Source organism: Stenella coeruleoalba (assembly GCF_951394435.1).
Source record: "Stenella coeruleoalba genome assembly, chromosome: 3".
In the NCBI taxonomy this organism is placed as follows: Eukaryota; Metazoa; Chordata; class Mammalia; order Artiodactyla; family Delphinidae; genus Stenella; species Stenella coeruleoalba.
The window spans coordinates 114,559,455-114,577,571 of NC_137148.1; the positions used below are offsets into that span (position 1 = coordinate 114,559,455).

Genomic DNA, 18,117 nt, shown 5'->3' on the forward strand with positions numbered 1-18,117 from the left:
CACGCACCACAACTACTGAAGCCCTCATGCCTAGAGCCCATGCTCTGCAACAAGAGAAGCCACCGCAATGAGAAGCCTGCACGCCACAACTAGAGAAAGCACATGCGCAGCAACAAAGACCCAACGCAGCCAAAAATTAATTAATTAATTATTTTTAAAAAGATAACTGAAAATAAAATTCAATATCCTTGAGTCTGGGATATTGAAAGCCCAGAACAAGATGATCAGCCACTATCTGTGCTTAAATGATCTTGTATTTTTAAAAAGAGAAGCTAAACTCACCCCTTGATCTTCCCAAGGTGGCCCTTCCATTCCAATTAAAATAGACATTTATTTTGTCCACAACATATGGTCACTGCAGTCTCTGGGCCTTTGCCCCATGGTGCTCTTCTTCTGTTCTGAAAACCAACCAGTTTTTTATTATAATTAGTTTTTATTATTTCTTTTAAATTTTTATTGGAGTATAGTTGCTTTACAGTGTTGTATTAGTTTCTACCGTACAGCAAAGTGAATCAGCTATATATCCCCTCTTTTTTGGATTTCCTTCCCATTTAGGTCACCACAGAGCACTGAGTAGAGTTCCCTGGGCTATACAGTAGGTTCTCATTAGTTATCTATTTTATACATAGCATCAATAGTGTATATATGTCAATCACAATCTCCCAATTCATCCCACCCCCCCTTCCCCCTCTTGGTGTCCATACGTTTGTTCTCTACATCTGTGTCTCTATTTCTGTTTTGCAAATAAGATCATCTATACCATTTTTCTAGATTCCACATATATGCGTTAATATACAATATTTGTTTTTTGCTTTCTGACTTACTTCACTCTATATGACAGTCTCTAGGTCCATCCACGTCTCTACAAATGACCCAATTTCATTCCTTTTTATGGCTGAGTAATATTCCACTGTATATGTGTACCACAAGAAAAGCAACTAGTTTTGATCCATAATTTCCTTCAAGGTCTAGTCCAAGGTTCACCTCCCCTAAAAAGCCTTTTCTCAGCAGACCTGACTCACATTGTGCCTCCAGTCCTTGGGCCCCCTCAGTGCCTGTACACAAAGTCATCTATTCCTGCTGCCCACCCCTTCTCTATTTCTACACATAGTACTCTGCTTCCAGGCTGCCAGCCTGTCCCTAACAAAACTGTGAGCACCTCACCAGCAGATTCAGGCCTTTTTATCTCTTGACTTTCCCTGAGTGTCTAGCATGGGGCCAGATCTACTTGCTAAGTAAAGCAAAGATAACCTAGAGAATTTCTATCAGCTAGAGAAGATTCAACCTTTAGAAATTACCCAAATTTCTCAAATCCTAATATATAACAGAATTGAGAATCCCTTTGTCCTATTAACCTTGCCAGAGCAAGGAAATTAAAAATTGGTATACAAGAAGGAAAAAGAAAACAGTTATTATTTACCTTCTCATGTGTTCACATTCAGCATCTGTTTTCTTACAAAGTTCCAAACAGCATCACTGTTTACAATTACTAAGAGCTGCATTCATCAAGTAGATACACAATATTTTACTGATCATTTCTGTGGCTAGATGTTTAGATCGCTTTAAAGTATTATATGATATGACATGATATTACATTATATTATATAAGAAATGACATTGTGATCAAATGACACTGTGATAAAACTTTGCCTGTGTTTTAGATTATTTCCTTAGGATAGGTTCCTAAAAGTGGATGTCAGGTCAAAAGTTACGAACATTTTTATTATGCCTGATGTATACTATAAACAAATTCTTAAATACCGTTTGGCTCTAGGATATTATAATTCTACTGCTAAGAAATGGAAGCCCCCAATCGTAAACATTTTTTAAGGCAGGCGGAATAGTAAAAGTCAAGAAAGCAAGACTCTGAAATCAGATTGCCGGAGTTCAAATCCCAGTTCTATCACTTGCTATCTATATAGACATAAACAAGTTACTGAATCCTTCTGAGACTGTGTACATAAAGAACAGGGTCTGGCACGTAGTAAGGGCTCAATAAATGTTAATCATTATCATTGCTTTTAGATTACCAAAAAGAAGATGAATCTATAATTCAAAAATCCAAGCATTATCCTCAAATATTACAGAGGAAATAAACATAAAACAAATGACAAAACAATACTCCTGTACCTAGAACATAAGTAAGCAGGTTCATTTACTGTGAATACTATTTACACTACTGTGGTTATTAATTACATATAAATAAAAATAATTACCATTTTACTGAGTGCCTGTTTTCTTTAAAAACCCCTACATACACTGTCTCATTTAATTTAATCACCACAACAACCCTGTATGGTGGTAGTATTAATAACAATAACAATGATAGCTAATAATTTCCAACTGCTGATTATGTGCCATACATGGCTGTAGATAATAATTTATTAATCATTATAAAACCTATGAAGTAGAGCTTTTCATTTCACTATTATCCTCATTTTACAGACAATATAATTGACATATGCAGAGGTTAAAGAACTTGTCCAAGGTTATATAGCTAATAAGGTAGATATTATTCTATTCACTTTATAGTTAAGAAAACTGAGACTTAGGGACTTCCCTGGTGGTACAGTGGCTAAGACTCTGCACTCCCAATGCAGGGGGCCTGGGTTCAATCCCTGGTCAGGGAAATAGATCCCATATGCTGCAACTAAGAGTTTGCATGCTGCAACTAAAGATACTGCAGGCCACAACTAAAGATACTGCATTCCACAACTAAAGATCCCCCATGCCACAATGAAGATCCCGCATGCTGCAACTAAAGACCCCAAATGCCACAAGGAAGATCCCACACACGGCAACAAAGATCCCGAGTGCTGCAACTAAAACCCAGCATAGTCAAATAAATATTTTTTTAAATGAAAAGAAAAGAAAACAGAGATGTAAAGAAAATTGTCTATAAAGGTAAGTAACTGGGGCAGGCTTTGAACCAGTATCTGTTAAGACTCTCAATCCACATTCTTTTGTTCTACCACTCTGCCAAATTTATGTGGATTTTCTGTGTACAGAGAATGCCCTATATAGATAACAAATGTTTAAGGCTGGCTTCCCTCATTCTTGCCTTCTTTTTCCATAAGCCATGGGATACTGAGGACGGTCTCATTTTAACATGTGCCTCTGAGAAGAATATAATTGGGAAGGCAAGCCCAACATGAAAGCCCATATACTGAAATGTGTCCTTTAAAATGATTCTTTCTCCCGAGGCATTATGTGTTGTAGTCCTTTGAGAATGCGTACCTGAGAGTTTCTAAGGCTTACCTTTCAGATACTTGGGGATTCCTAAACAGGTGCTTACGGCAACTCTTCCTCAAAAGGTTTTTCAAATGGTTGCTACAGAAAGGTCTCCTATTTCTCTCTGCCTCAGAAAGTCCTCAAAATTCTCACCACTTGGAGAAACAAAAGCTGCTTCAAGCCTCCCAAAACACCTGGAAAATACTCACATTTATAAAGAGACTGAACCCACAGGAAGAAACTGGGATTGAAGTCTTAACTCCTGAATAAACTGATTGCTTCATCTTGGACAAACTATTTCCCTTCTCTGCGCCTCAGTTTCCTCTTCTACAAGATGAGGCACTGGATTAGATGGTTTTCCAGGTTCACTAGAGCTCTGATTCAAGGATGAAAATTAAAGTGAGTTTGGAGTCTATAGCGGTGCAATCCCAGGGGGGAACAGTTGTATGAAAGTCCAAAGCCCAGATTTGCAACCATTAACAGAAACAGATTTGCAACCATTAACTGAAACCCACCAGGGCTGGTTTAACTTCAACAGGGAAGGAAAGTGCCCTGAGATTCTGATTTAAGAATGCAAGTCCTGTGCTTCCCTGGTGGCGCAGTGGTTGAGAGTCCACCTGCCGATGCAGGGGACACGGGTTCGTGCCCCGGTCCGGGAAGATCCCACATGCCGCCGAGCGGCTGGGCCCGTGAGCCATGGCTGCTGAGCCTGCGCGTCCGGAGCCTGTACTCCGCAACGGGAGAGACCACAACAGTGAGAGGCCCGCATACCGCAAAAAAAAAAAAGAATACAAGTCCTGCTTTCTTGAGACGCGCCTCGCTGGGAGAATGTCAGGGGCACCGCGTCCCCATGGCAGCCTGCAGTCGGCTTCAGTGTGGCTCGGAGCCAGGCCAGGCAGTCACGCTCGAGGCCCGCGTCGCCATGGCCACAGTTCCCAAGTTGCTGCAGCAGCAGGAGGAGGAACACAGCAAGCTGAGATCTGTATCAGTGGACCTGAATGTTGATCCCTTGCTTCAGACTGACATATCTTATGCACTCAGTGAGAGAGATAAAGTCAAATTTACAGTACACACCAAGACCACGCTGCCCACGTTTCAGAGCCCAGAGTTTTCTGTTACAAGGCAACATGAAGATTTTGTGTGGCTACATGACACTCTTATTGAAACTACAGACTACGCTGGGCTTATTATTCCGCCCGCACCTGCAAAGCCTGACTTCAATGGCCCTTGAGAGAAGATGCAGAAACTGGGAGAGGGTGAAGGGTTTATGACCAAAGAAGAATTTGCCAAGATGAAGCAAGAGCTGGAAGCTGAGTATCTCATGGTCTTCAAGAAGACTGTGTCCTCCCGTGAAGTCTCTCTTCAGCGGCTCTCCTCTCACCCTGTTCTCAGTAATGATTGCAACTTTCACATTTTCCTGGAATATGATCAAGATCTAAGTGTTAGGCAGAAAAATACCAAAGAGATGTTTGGTGGCTTTTTCAAAAGTGTGTTGAAAGCACTGATGAAGTCCTTTTTTCAGGAGTTATGGAGGTAGATGACTTCTTTGAACAAGAGAGGTATTTCCTCAGTAACTATTATGATAGGATCAAGGGTTCCTTTGCAAAGGCTGACAGAATGACCAGCGCTAATAAAAATGTAGCAGACGGTTACATCCTCACCGCAGCCTGCTTGCATAGCCTGGCTTTAGAAGAGCCCACGGTCATCAGAAAGTACCTACTGAAGGTGGCTGAGCTATCTGAAAAACTTAGGAAGGTAGAGAGTCGAGTCTCCTCAGATGAAGACTTAAAGCTGACAGAGCTCCTCCGATACTACATGCTCAACATAGAGGCTGCTAAGGATCTCTTATATAGACGCACCGAAGCCCTCATTGACTATGAGAATTCAAACAAGGTGCTGGATAAGGCCTGGTTAAAAAGCAAAGACGTCAAGCTGGCTGAGGCATACCAGCAGGAATACTGCCAGAAATTTGAACAGCTTTCTGAATCTGCAAAAGAAGAGCTAATCAATTTCAAACAAAAGAGAGTGGCAGCATTTAGGAAGAATCTGATTGAAATGTCTGAACTGGAAATAAAGCATGCCAGGAACAACATCTCCTTCCTGCAGAGCTGCATTGACTTGTTCAAGAACAACTGAACAAAGGATATGAATGTGAAGAAAGCCAGCATCATTTGCACTCAGATCATTACCACAGAAGATTACCTTTGACTTTAATTTAAAATTATGTGAATAAATATTTTGATTTCTAAAGATCTTAACACTTACCCATGTTGGTTTAAAAATATTTCTATTGCATGCTACTTGGACACAACTAATCTTTATGCATTTAATACCTCAGAATGGGTAGAATCTAAGTACTAGGTTCTCCTCTAATTTGTCTTTCGTAATTAAGAAAGGGTGCGGGAATCTCATGCCTTCTGGAGTCTGTAAGGAGTGTCCTGGCACATGCTGCCTCACTGTTCCATGTACCCATGCCCCTACAAACCGGTTACTTTACGGTAGGTGCCGATTATAACAGATAAGTCAGCCGCTTGTTACAGGTAAGAGACATTCTATCTCTTCATTAGGTAATTTTCCCTTTCTTACTCTCCTGGTTCTTTAATCACCTTGAGTTGTTTGTACTATAACAAGAGCAAGAAAAATCTCATATCTTTATATACACCCTTTGCAGCTCCATTTTTGTAGCAGGGGAGAGAAGCATCTTAAGGGTATAAGAACAAGTAACAAGGCCTAATTTAGAAGGTGGCCAGATCTACATTAAGAAAGATGTGACCCCCCTCCCTAATGGGGGGGGCGGTATGTGTGTGTTTGGACTTTTTATAAAGTGTACAATAAAATAATAATCCATGCTCTTAAAAAAAAAAAAAAAATGCAAGTCCTGGGAATTCCCCGATGGTCCAGTGGTTAGGACTCTGCGCTTCCACTACAGGAGGCACAGGTTCTATCCCTGGTCACCTGTAAGCTGCATGGCACTGCCAAAAAAAAAAACAGAATGTGAGTCCTTTGAGAAATTATTTAACATGGACTTGAAGGATTTGGTGGAGGAATGTAGGCAGTGGTAAAGGAATAAATCTTCTTCAACTTTGCAGGAAAGAGCAAAGCAGCATCGAATCCCTTTCGTATGTTTTTCCCTGTGCTAAAGACAGGAGCAAAGATAGGCTCCTGCTGCCACCTTGTGGCACATTGGACAGCTTAGAAGGAAGGGTTTACTCAATCTGGGTGCCCCCAAGTCTAAAATACCCTCAAGAAACCACATCTTCTTTCTCCCTTAACAATTACACAGAGCTTGATTACTCACAAAACACTTCCAACCCTATGATCTCGTTTCATTCTCTCAGCAACTATGTTGAGTGGCAGGAAGGGGTTAATAACACCATTTTACCAACAGACTATGTGATTTACCTACCGTCACAGTAGCTGGCAGTCAGGACTTGAACACACATCCTGACTCTAAATGAGGCAGTTCATTCACTACTATGTAGGAGTGGGGATGAAACAGGTTTAGGTATGCTCTAGGCCTAGGAATTTGAGAGAGGGAAGCTTGGGAAAAGGAAAACTCAATTTCTTGTGCAGACACAACTGGTCACAGGCTACAGTCAGGCTGCATGTCTATAGAAAAAGACATTCAAATAAGCCTGGATTCCTGCCTTCCTTCCTGGTTTGCACATTCTTGGTTAACATCTCTAGCCACTCCAGCTGGCCTCCCTCCCTCTGCTCCCCAACCCCAGCCTATAAATCAGGGCTCAAGACTTATAGCTAAATGCTGAACACCAAACAGATCCCAGGCACAGGAGCCACAACATCCAGAAATCAGAAAGAACTACTGGGAGCACTGCTATGTCCCTGGGTTAGAGCTCATAAGATTTGTGACTCAGCCAAAATCTTCTTATAAGTTTTCATGGGAAGCCCAATTGGCTTGTCTCATAATGATGTCATGCTCACTGAAACAAAAGGGGCAATGCTGGGGTTACATGATTTACCAACTGGCATATAGGAATGGCCTAAAATTAATCTGAGTGTCCAATTACTCCAAGGCAACCATAACTTCTTTGATATGGAATTACAAAGCCCAGTGCCTAAACCTTCCACCACCATAGGCACATTCCTTCTGGTTCATTCATTCATTCATTCCCTAAGTGAGTAGAGCACATTCACCAAATGAGTAGGGCACTGTTATAATCCCTTTGATTGAGATTTTGTTGCCTAGTGGTGAACAGAGGGAAATACGGAAAGAACATAATTACAAATGCATGTGAGATATATATATTAAGTACTCGGGGGTTAGGAGGGAAAAATAAGATTCCTTCTGGTTTGGGTGTTAGGGGATTGGGGGCAATAAGTGGATAAAGAATTATTTCACAGATATAGAACACAAAACACTTTGCAGTCTGGCCTTTACAAACCTTCTCTGCCTTCTCTCCAGCTACTACTTTGTTCTTACCCTACCATATTCCAAACATAAATTTTCTTCAGTAATTTAAGGATTAAGAGTTTAGGCTTTGGAATCAGATAGATCTTGGTTCTAATCCCAGCTCTGACACATTATACAACCTTGGGCAAGGCTGGAATTTCCCCAAGCCACAGTTTCCTGATCTGCAAAGTGGAGATTACAGTAATACTCATTTTAAAAGGTTTTTGTAAGAGTCAACTGATGTCACGTATGCAAAGCACCTAGCTTTGTGCTAGATGCACGGTAAAAACATAGTAAATAGCAATCAATATTGTTAGTTATCTCTGTGCCTCTGATCTTTTCTTTGCCTGAGATTCTCTTCATATTCTCAGACTGTTTTACCCCTATTTCTCTTTTAGAGCCATCATAAAAGTGTATTTTCTTCAGTGCCAGGTCCTGCTAGCTGTCCCTCACTGAGTTCAGAACCTTTGTTCATTCCTACATGACTGTGTTTATGTGACGTCAACTTGCATTTGTTTATGTCTGTCTTAAGTCTGTGAGGCTTCAGAGGGTAGCAACTGAGTCTTATTCATTATGCACTAGCACCTAAGCACAATACATGACTCATGGTACCACTAGAGAAATTACTGTTGAATAAATAAGATTATATTTGAACTGGATCTTAAATAAGTAGGATTTATTTTTTTTTTAGTATTTATTTATTTGCACCAGGTCTTAGTTGCAGCAGGCGGGCTCCTTAGTTGCGGCTTGCAGGCTCCTTGCAGCTTGCGGGCTCCTTAGTTGTGGCATATGGACTCCTTAGTCGTGGCATGCAAACTCTTGGTTGCAGAATGCATGTGGGATCTAGTTCCCTGACCAGGGATTGAACCTGGGCCCCCTGCATTGGGAACTCAGAGTCTTAACCCCTGTACCACCAGGGAAGTCCCCAATAAGTAGAATTTAAAGCATACTTCCGAATGGCCTTTTAAATGTGAATATTAACCTATTAATGTTGTACACTAAACCACTGGAACCCACTATATTGAATATCAAACATTAGCCTTAAGATGGGCTGACAGCATCATCCACCACAGTATAGACAGCAGAAGCAAGAAGAATTAAAATCCTGAAGGCTGTGGAACAAAAACCACAATCACAGAGAGTCAAACAAAATGAAACGGCAAAGGATTGTGTCCCAGATGAAGGAACAAGATAAAACCCCAGAAAAACAGATTGCCTGGAGATAGGCAATCTTCAGAAAAAGAATTCAGAATAATGACAGTGAAGATGATCCAGGATCTCAGAGAAAGAATGAAGGCAGGTGTCGGGAAGTTGCAAAGACCTAGAAGAGCTAAAGAACAAACAAAAAGAGATGAATAATACAATAACTGAAATGAAAACTACACTAGAAGGAATCAATAGCAGAATAACTGAGGCAGAAGAAAGGATAAGTGACGTGGAAGACAGAATGGTGGAAATCACTGCCACGGAATAGAATTAAGAAAAAAGAATGGGGCTTCCCTGGTGGCGCAGTGGTTGAGAGTCCGCCTGCCGATGCAGGGGACACAGGTTTGTGCCCCAGTCCACGAAGATCCCACATGCCGCAGAGTGGCTGGGCCCATGCACCATGGCCACTGAGCCTGCGCATCTGGAACTTGTGCTCCGCAACGGGAGAGGCCACAACAGTGAGAGGCCCGCGTACCGCAAAAAAAAAAAAGAAAAATGAATGAAAAGAAATGAAGACAGCCTAAGAGACCTCTGGGGCAACAATTAAACACACCAACATTTGCAGTATAGGGGTCTCAGAAGGAGAAGAGAGAGAGAAAGGACCTGAGAAAATATTTGAAGAGATAATGGCAGAAAACTTCCCTAAAATGGGAAAGGAAACAGTCACTCAAGTCCAGGAAGTGCAAAGAGTCCCAGGCAGGATAAACCCAAGGAGGAACGCGCCAAGACACATAGTAATCAAACTGACAAAAATTAAAGACAAAGAAAAATTATTAAAAGCAACAAAGGAAAAATGACAAACAATATACAAGGGAACTCCCATAAGGTTATCAGCTGATTTCTCAGCAGAAACTCTGCAGGCCAGAAGGAAGTGGCATGATATATTTAAAGTGATGAAAGGGAAGAACCTAGAACCAAGAATATTCTACCCAGCAAGGCTCTCATTCAAATTTGCTGGAGAAATCAAAAGCTTTACAGAAAAGCAAAAGCTAAGAGAATTTAGCACCACCAGACCAGCTTTGCAACAAATGCTAAAGGAACTCCCCTATGTGGGGAAGAGACCAGCAACTTAAAACAACCTTGTACACATATAGACTGCTATATCAAAACCTCACGGGAACAGCAAGCCCAAAAACTACAATAGATACACACACAAAAAAGAAAAAGCAAGCCAACCTCAGCAATAAAGATGGTCATCAAACCACAAGAGAAGACAACAAAAGAGGAAGAGAAGAAAAAGATCTACAAAAACAAACCCCAAACAATTAAGAAAATGGCAATAGGAACATTCATATCAATAATTACCTTAAAAGTAAATGTATTAAATGCTCCAACCAAAAGACACAGACTGGCTGAATGGATACAAAAACAAGACCTGTATATATGCTGCCTACAAGAGACCCAGTTCCAGGCTTCCCTGGTGGCGCAGTGGTTGAGAGTCCACCTGCTGATGCAGGGGACACGGGTTCGTGCCCCGGTCCAGGAAGATCCCACATGCAGCGGAGCAGCTAGGCCCGTGAGCCATGGCCGCTGAGTCTGAGCATCCGGAGCCTGTACTCCGCAACGGGAGAGGCCACAGCAGTGAGAGGCCCGCGTACCCCAAAAAAAAAAAAAAGAGAGACCCAGTTCCGACCTAGGGACACATACAGACTGGAAGTGAGGGGATGGAAAAAGGTATTCCATGCAAATGGAAATCAAAAGAAAGCTGGAATAGCAATACTCATATCAGACAAAATAGACTTTAAAATAAAGACTGTTATACAAAGAAGGAAACTACATAATGATCAAGGGATCAATCCAAGAAGAAGATATAACAATTGTAAATATCTATGTACCCAACGTACACCTCAATATATAAGGCAAATACTAACAGCCATAAAGGGAGAAATCAACAGTAACATAATAATAGTGGCGACTTTAACACCTCACTTTCATGAATGGACAGATCATCCAGATAGAAAATCAATAAGGAAACACAGGCCTGAAATGACACATTAAAGCAGATGGACTTAATTGATATTTATAGAGTATTTCATCCAAAAGCAGAATACACATTCTTCTCAAATGCACATGGAATATTCTCCAGGACTGACCACATGCTGGGCCACAAAGTGTGCCTCTGTATATTTAAGAAAATTGAAATCATATTAAGAATCTTTTCCAACCACAACACTATAAGATTAGAAATAAACTACAAAAAAAAACAGTAAAAAACACAAACACATGGAGGCTAAACGATATGCTACTAAACAACCAATGGATTACTTAAGAAATCAAAGAGGGAATCAAAAAATACCTAGAGACAGGGACTTCCCTTGTGGCACAGTGGATAAGACTCCACACTCCCCCATGCAGGGGGCCTGGGTTTGATCCCTGGTCAGGGAACTAGATCCCAAATGCATGCTGCAACTAAGAATTCACATGCCACAAATAAGGAGCCTACGTGCTGCAACTAAGAAGCCAGTGAGCCACAACTAAGGAGCCAGCAAGCCGTAACTAAGGAGCCAGGCTGCCGCAACTAAGACCTGGTGCAAATAAATAAATATTAAAAAAAACACCTAGAGACAAATGAAAATGAAAGCCCAACAATCCAAAACCTATGGGATGCAGCAAAAGCAGTTCTAACAGGAAATTTTATAGCGATACAGTCTTACCTCAGGAAACAAGAAAAATCTCAAACAACCTAAACTTACACCTAAAGCAACTAGAGAAAGAAGAACAAACAAAACCTAGAGTTAGTAGAAGGAAAGAACTCATAAAGATCAGAACAGAAATAAATGAAATAGAGACAAAGAAAACAAGAGCAAAGATCAATGAAACTAAAAGCTGGTTCTTTGAAAAGATAAACAAAATTGATAAACTTTTAGCCAGACTCATCAAGAAAAAAAGGGAGAAGACTCGAATCAATAAAATTAGAAATGAAAAAGGAGAAGTGACAAATGACACCACAGAAATACAAAGGATCATAAGAGACTACTACAAACAACTATATGCCAATAAAATGGGCAATCTGGAAGAAATGGACAAATCCTTAGAAAGGTACAATCTCCCAAGACTGAACCAGGAAGAAATAGAAAATATGAACAGACCAATCACAAGCACTGAAATTGAAACTATGATTAAAAATCTTCCACCAGGACATGATGGCTTCACAGGCGAATTCTATCAAACATTTAGAGAAGAGCTAACACCTATCCTTCTGAAACTGTTCCAAAAAATGGCAGAGGAAGGAAAACTTTCAAACTCATTCTATGAGGCCACCATCACCCTGATACCCAAACCAGACAAAGATACCACAAAAAAAGAAAATTATAGGCCAATATCACCAATGAACATAGACACAAAAATCCTCAACAAAATACTGGCAATCTGAATCCAACAATACATTAAAAGGATCATACACCACGGTCAAGTGGGATTTATCCCAGGGATACAAGGATTTTTCAATATCCGCAAATCCATCAGTGTGATACACCACATCAACAAACTGAAGAATAAAAACCATATGATCATCTCAACAGATGCAGAAAAAGCTTATGACAAAATTCAGCACCCATTTATGATAAAAACTCTCCAGAAAGTGGGCATAGAGGGAATATACCTCAACATAATAAAGGCCATATATGACAGACCTACACTTAACATCATACTCAACAGTGACAAGCTGAAAGCATTTCCTTTAGAACCAGGAACAAGACAAGGATGTCCACCCTCACCCCTTTTATTCAACGTAGTTTTGGAAGTCCTAGCTATGACAATCAGAGAAGAAAAAGAAACCCAGCAATCCCACTACTGGGCATATACCCTGAGAAAACCAAAATTCAAAAAGAGTCATGTACCAAAATGTTCATTGCAGCTCTATTTACAATAGCCCGGAGATGGAAACAACCTAAGTGCCCATCATCGGATGAACAGATAAAGAAGATGTGGCACATATATACAATGGAATATTACTCAGCCATAAAAAGAAACGAAATTGAGCTATTTGTAATGAGGTGGATAGACCTAGAGTCTGTCATACAGAGTGAAGTAAGTCAGAAAGAAAAAGACAAATACTGTATGCTAACACATATATATGGAATTTAAGAAAAAAAATGTCATGAAGAACCTAGGGGTAAAGCAGGAATAAAGACGCAGACCTCCTAGAGAACGGACTTGAGGTTATGGGGAGGGGGAAGGGTGAGCTGTGACAGGGCGAGAGAGAGTCATGGGCATATACACACTAACAAACGTAGTAAGGTAGATAGCTAGTGGGAAGCAGCCGCATGGCACAGGGATATTGGCTCGGTGCTTTGTGACAGCCTGGAGGGGTGGGATAGGGAGGGTGGGAGGGAGGGAAAGGCAAGAGGGAAGACATATGGGAACATATGTTTATGTATGACTGATTCACTTTGTTATAAAGCAGAAACTAACATACCATTGTAAAGCAATTATACCCCAATAAAGATGTTAAAAAAAAAAAGGAATACAAATTGGAAAAGAAGTTAAACTGTCACTGCTTGCAGATGACATGATGCTATACCTAGAAAATCCTAAAGATGCTACTAGAAAACTACTAGAGCTCATCAATGAATTTGATAAAGTTGCAGGTTACAAAATTAATTCAAAGAAATCTCTTTCACTCCTATACACTAACAATCGAAGGGCAGAAAGAGAAATTAAGGAAACAATCCCGTTCACCATTGCAACAAAAAGAATAAAATACCTAGGAATAAATTTACCTGAGGAGACAAAAGACCTGTACTCCGAAAACTGTAAGACGCTGATGAAAGAAATCAAAGATGACACAAACAGATGGAGAGATATACCATGTTCTTGGATGGGAAGAATCGGTATTGTGAAAATGACTATAATACCCAAAGCAATCTACAGATTCAATGCAATCTCTATCAAATTATCAATGGCATTTTTCACAGAACCAGAATAAAAAATCTTCAAATTTGTATGGAGACACAAAATAGTCAAAAGCAATCTTGAGAAAGAAAAACAGAGCTGGAGGAATCAGGTGCCCTGACTTCAGACTATACTGCAAAGCTATATTCATCAAAACAGTATGGTACTGGCACAAAAACAGAAATATAGATCAATGGAACAGGATAGAAAGCTCAGAAATAAACCCATGCACCTACAGTCAATTAATCTACAACAAAAGAGGCCAGACTATACAATGGTGGAAAGACAGTCTTCAACAAATGGTGCTAGGAAAACTGGACAGCTACGTGTAAAAAAATGAAATTAGAACATTCTTTAACACCATACACAAAAATAATTAGGATTAAAGACCTAAGTGTGATACCAGACACTATAAAACTCTTAGAGGAAAACATAGGCAGAACACTCTCTGACATAAATTGCAGCAATATTTTTTTCAATCCATCTCCCAAAGTAATGGAAATAAAGAGAAAAATAAACAAATGGGACCTAATTAAACTCAAAAGCTTTTGCACAGCAAAGGAAACCATAAACAAAACGAAAAGACAAGCCACAGGTTGGGAGAAAATATTTGCAAATGATGTGACTGACAAGAGATTAGTCTCCAAAATTTACAAACAGCTCATGCAGCTTAATATCAAAACAAACAACCCAATCAAAAAATAAGCAGAAGATCTAAATAGACATTTCTCCAAAGAAGACATACAGATGGCCAGTAGGCACATGAAAAGATGTTCAACATTGCTAGTTATCAGAGAAATGCAAATCAAAACTACAATGAGATACCACCTCACAATAGTCAAAATGGCATTATCAAAAATTCCACAAACGATAAAATGCTGGAGAGGGTGTGGAGAGATGGGAACCCTCCTACACTGTTGGTGGGAATGTAAATTGGTGCAGCCACTATGGAGAACAGTATGGAGGTTCCTTAAAAAACTAAAAATAGAGCTACCATATGATCCTGCAACCCCACTCCTGGGCATATATCCAGAGAAAAACATGGTCCGAAAGTATACATGCACCCCAATGTTCACTGTAGCACTGTTTACAATAGCCAAGACATGGAAGCAACCTAAATGTCCATCAACAGAGGAATGGATTAAGAAGATGTGGTACATATATACAATGGAATATTACTCTGCCATTAAAAAGAATGAAATAGGGCTTCCCTGGTGGCGCAGTGGTTGAGAATCTGCCTGCTAATGCAGGGGACACGGGTTCGAGCCCTGGTCTGGGAGGATCCCACATGCTGCAGAGCAACTAGGCCTGTGAGCTACAACTACAGAGCCTGTGTGTCTGGAGCCTGTGTTCCGCAACAAGAGAGGCCGCGATAGTGAGAGGCCCGCACACCATGATGAAGAGTGGTCCCTGCTTACCACAATTAGAGAAAGCCCTCACACAGAAATGAAGAACCAACACAGCAAAAGTAAATAAATTAATTAATAAACTCCTATCCCCAACATCTTCTTTAAAAAAAAAAAAAAAAGAATGAAATAATGCCATTTGCAGCAACACAATGGACCTAGAGATTGTCATACTCAGTGAAGTAAGTCAGAGAAAGAGAAATATCCTATGATATCACTTACAATCAGAATCTAAAAAGAAATGATACAAATGAACTTAGTTACAAAACAGAAACAGACTCACAGACTTAGAGAACAAACTTATGGTTACCAGGGGGGAAGGGTGGACAGAAGGGATAGTTAGGGAGTTTGGGATTGACATGTACACACTACTATCTTTAAAATGTATAACCAACAAGGACCTACTGTACAGCACAGGCAACTCTGCTCAATATTATGTAACAACTTAAATGGGAAAAGAATTTGAAAAAGAATAGAAACATGTATTACTGAATCACTCAGCTGTACACCTGAAACTATCACAACATTGTTAATCAACTATACTCCAATATAAAATAGAAAGTTAAAAAAGAAAAAAAAATTTAATAAAATAAAATAAAAAGATGGGCTGACAGGACCAAAGTGGATCAAAATTTCATTAGGGAAGGCTGAGATGGCTGCACAGATGAATAGATGGAGTCTGGAGCCCAGGTGGATGCTTAGGAAACAGGTGCAGGCCTTCCTTGGGTAACCAGGGGCACTTTGGGAGTCTTCAGTGGAGGAGGGGAAGGAGTCCCTTTAAGAGTGGATAGGAGATTCAACAATAGAAAGAAGACAAAAGACAAGTAACTTTTTCCAGGATGACCCTAAGAGGAAGACAACACATTATGTTATACAGAAGATCACCATATAGTCTAAAAGGCTTAGTCTAAATTATAGCTTTCTGCCTGCTCATCATGAAACCATCACTTTATCTGCAGAGAAGCAGTCTTGTCTTTCATTACAACAGAATCAGAGGTCGCCAGGTCCTCTTAAGGTGCTTGGCAATTTTTCAGCCATCATTTTTTCAAATATGTTTCTGGTGTCCCTGCCCTTCTCTAATTCCAATTATATGTATGTTAGACCACTTGATATTGTCTCACAGTTCACTAATGTTTTTTGGGTTTTTTTTTCAGGCTTTTTTCTCTGTGCTTTATTTTGGATAGTTTCTATTGTTATGTCTTCAAGTATCTAACCTTTTCTTCTACTGTGTCGAATCTGCTATTAATCCCATGCAATGTACTTTTCATCTCAAATACTGTATTTTTCATCTCTAGACTTGTGTCTTTTTTTATATCTTCCATTTCCTCTCCTTGTTATACTCATATTTTCCTCTACTTCTTGAACAAGTGAAGCATATTCATAGTAGCTCTTTTAATATCTTGTCTACTAATTCTATGATCTCTCATTTCAGGATTCTGTTTCTATTAATTAAATTTTATATTTTGACTGTATGATCGTGTTTCTTTGCACGTCCAGTAATTTTTCACTGGATGCCAGACATTATGTCATTTCCCTTCCTTTACAGATCACAGTCCTGTGATGCCTGTTGTCCAATGTCTGAAAACTATTCTTTTCTGTATCCGGTTGGGTCTTTTAGTTGTTTAGAGTGAGAGGGTAAATTCTCTTCTTGATACTCATCATTGCTGGAAATGGAAGGCCTCACAAGCTCCAATAAATTAATGTATCTAGGCATTAAGCATCAATGATTCCTAACATCACAAAAAGAGAGATAACTAGACATTATGTGCTTCCTAATGATACAATGTCATCTATAGTTTTGCAAAAAGGTATGTAACAAACCTGAATGTGATCAAGCCTCTAGATCCAACTACCAATTTACAGGAAATACAGAAGACAAAGGAACATCTTAAACTACACAAACTACAGGGATACAATCAACAAAATAAAAATTGCAGGAAGCTCTATAGGACAGTTTTTTCAACAATTTAAATTACAAGAAAATTTAAAAGGTGAGGCAAAGCTGTAGATTAAAAGAGACTTAAAAGATACATCAATCTACTGTAATGTGTAGACCTTACTTGGATCCTGATTCAAGCAAACTGTAAGAAAAAATTATAACACTTTTGAGACAACTGGAAATGTGAACTCAGACTAGATAATTGATGGTGTTAAGAAGTTATTATTAATTTTGGTTCACCTAAATTATTAAATATAGATTATGGTATTATGATTATGCTTTTTAAATGACTCATCTTTTAGAGAAACATTCTGGTATATTTACAGATGAAATAATGTTTAGTATTTGCTTCACATTAATATGGTAGAGGGCAGGTGAGTGGAAGTACAGATGAAATAACATTGATCATGAATAGGTAACTGAAGAAGCTAAGTAATATATGTGTTTAAAATTTTCTATTACAAAAGAATTACAATTGTTTTAAGGATCATAAAATTGAGACATGAGTTCTAAATCTGGCTCTGACGTCATTCTGCTCTGCACCTATGGACCAACCACTTCTCTCTAGGCTTTAGCTTTCTCTATAAAATATGAAATATAAAGCCCATTCCAATATATTTTCCATTATATCCACTTATGAGCTATGTGACACAGGAAAGTTACTTAATCTTTTTAAGCCTGTTTCCTTATCTGTAAAGAGTGATGAAAACAGTAGCTGGTTTTCATGACTACTGTGTGAGTTAAATTGGGTACTGTATGTTAAAGCCCTCATCATAGTGCTTGGCACAAAGTAAGCACTCAATAAATATTATCTATCATTATTATTACCATCTCTTGCTACATTAAGAAATACTATAGATGAAAGGACTCTATACTTTATTACTCCCTTATCCCTTCCTTCTCCATATCGCCTTTCTTTAGGACAAAGGTAGGAAAATGTGAAACTTCCCCTCTAAAATCTTTGCAACAATGTGCCCACCAGCACAAGCCAGGAGAGAAAGAGCTTGGCTCTCCTCAGAGTCATTGCTCTG

General features: G+C 39.5%; 1 long non-coding RNA gene and 1 pseudogene across 2 annotated transcripts in view; one reads left to right on the plus strand and one right to left on the minus strand.

The window, feature by feature from the left end:
- The window catches only part of LOC307183494, a 74,573-nt gene continuing 56,456 nt past the window's right edge, over positions 1-18,117 (minus strand). The window contains exon 4 of the long non-coding RNA XR_013827488.1: positions 1-398. This is a non-coding gene — a long non-coding RNA (uncharacterized lncRNA). The remainder of the gene's footprint in view (positions 399-18,117) is intronic.
- Positions 4,154-5,685, plus strand: LOC307184461 (sorting nexin-5-like; annotated as a pseudogene). The gene has a single exon. The product of its transcript is annotated as a sorting nexin-5-like (transcript).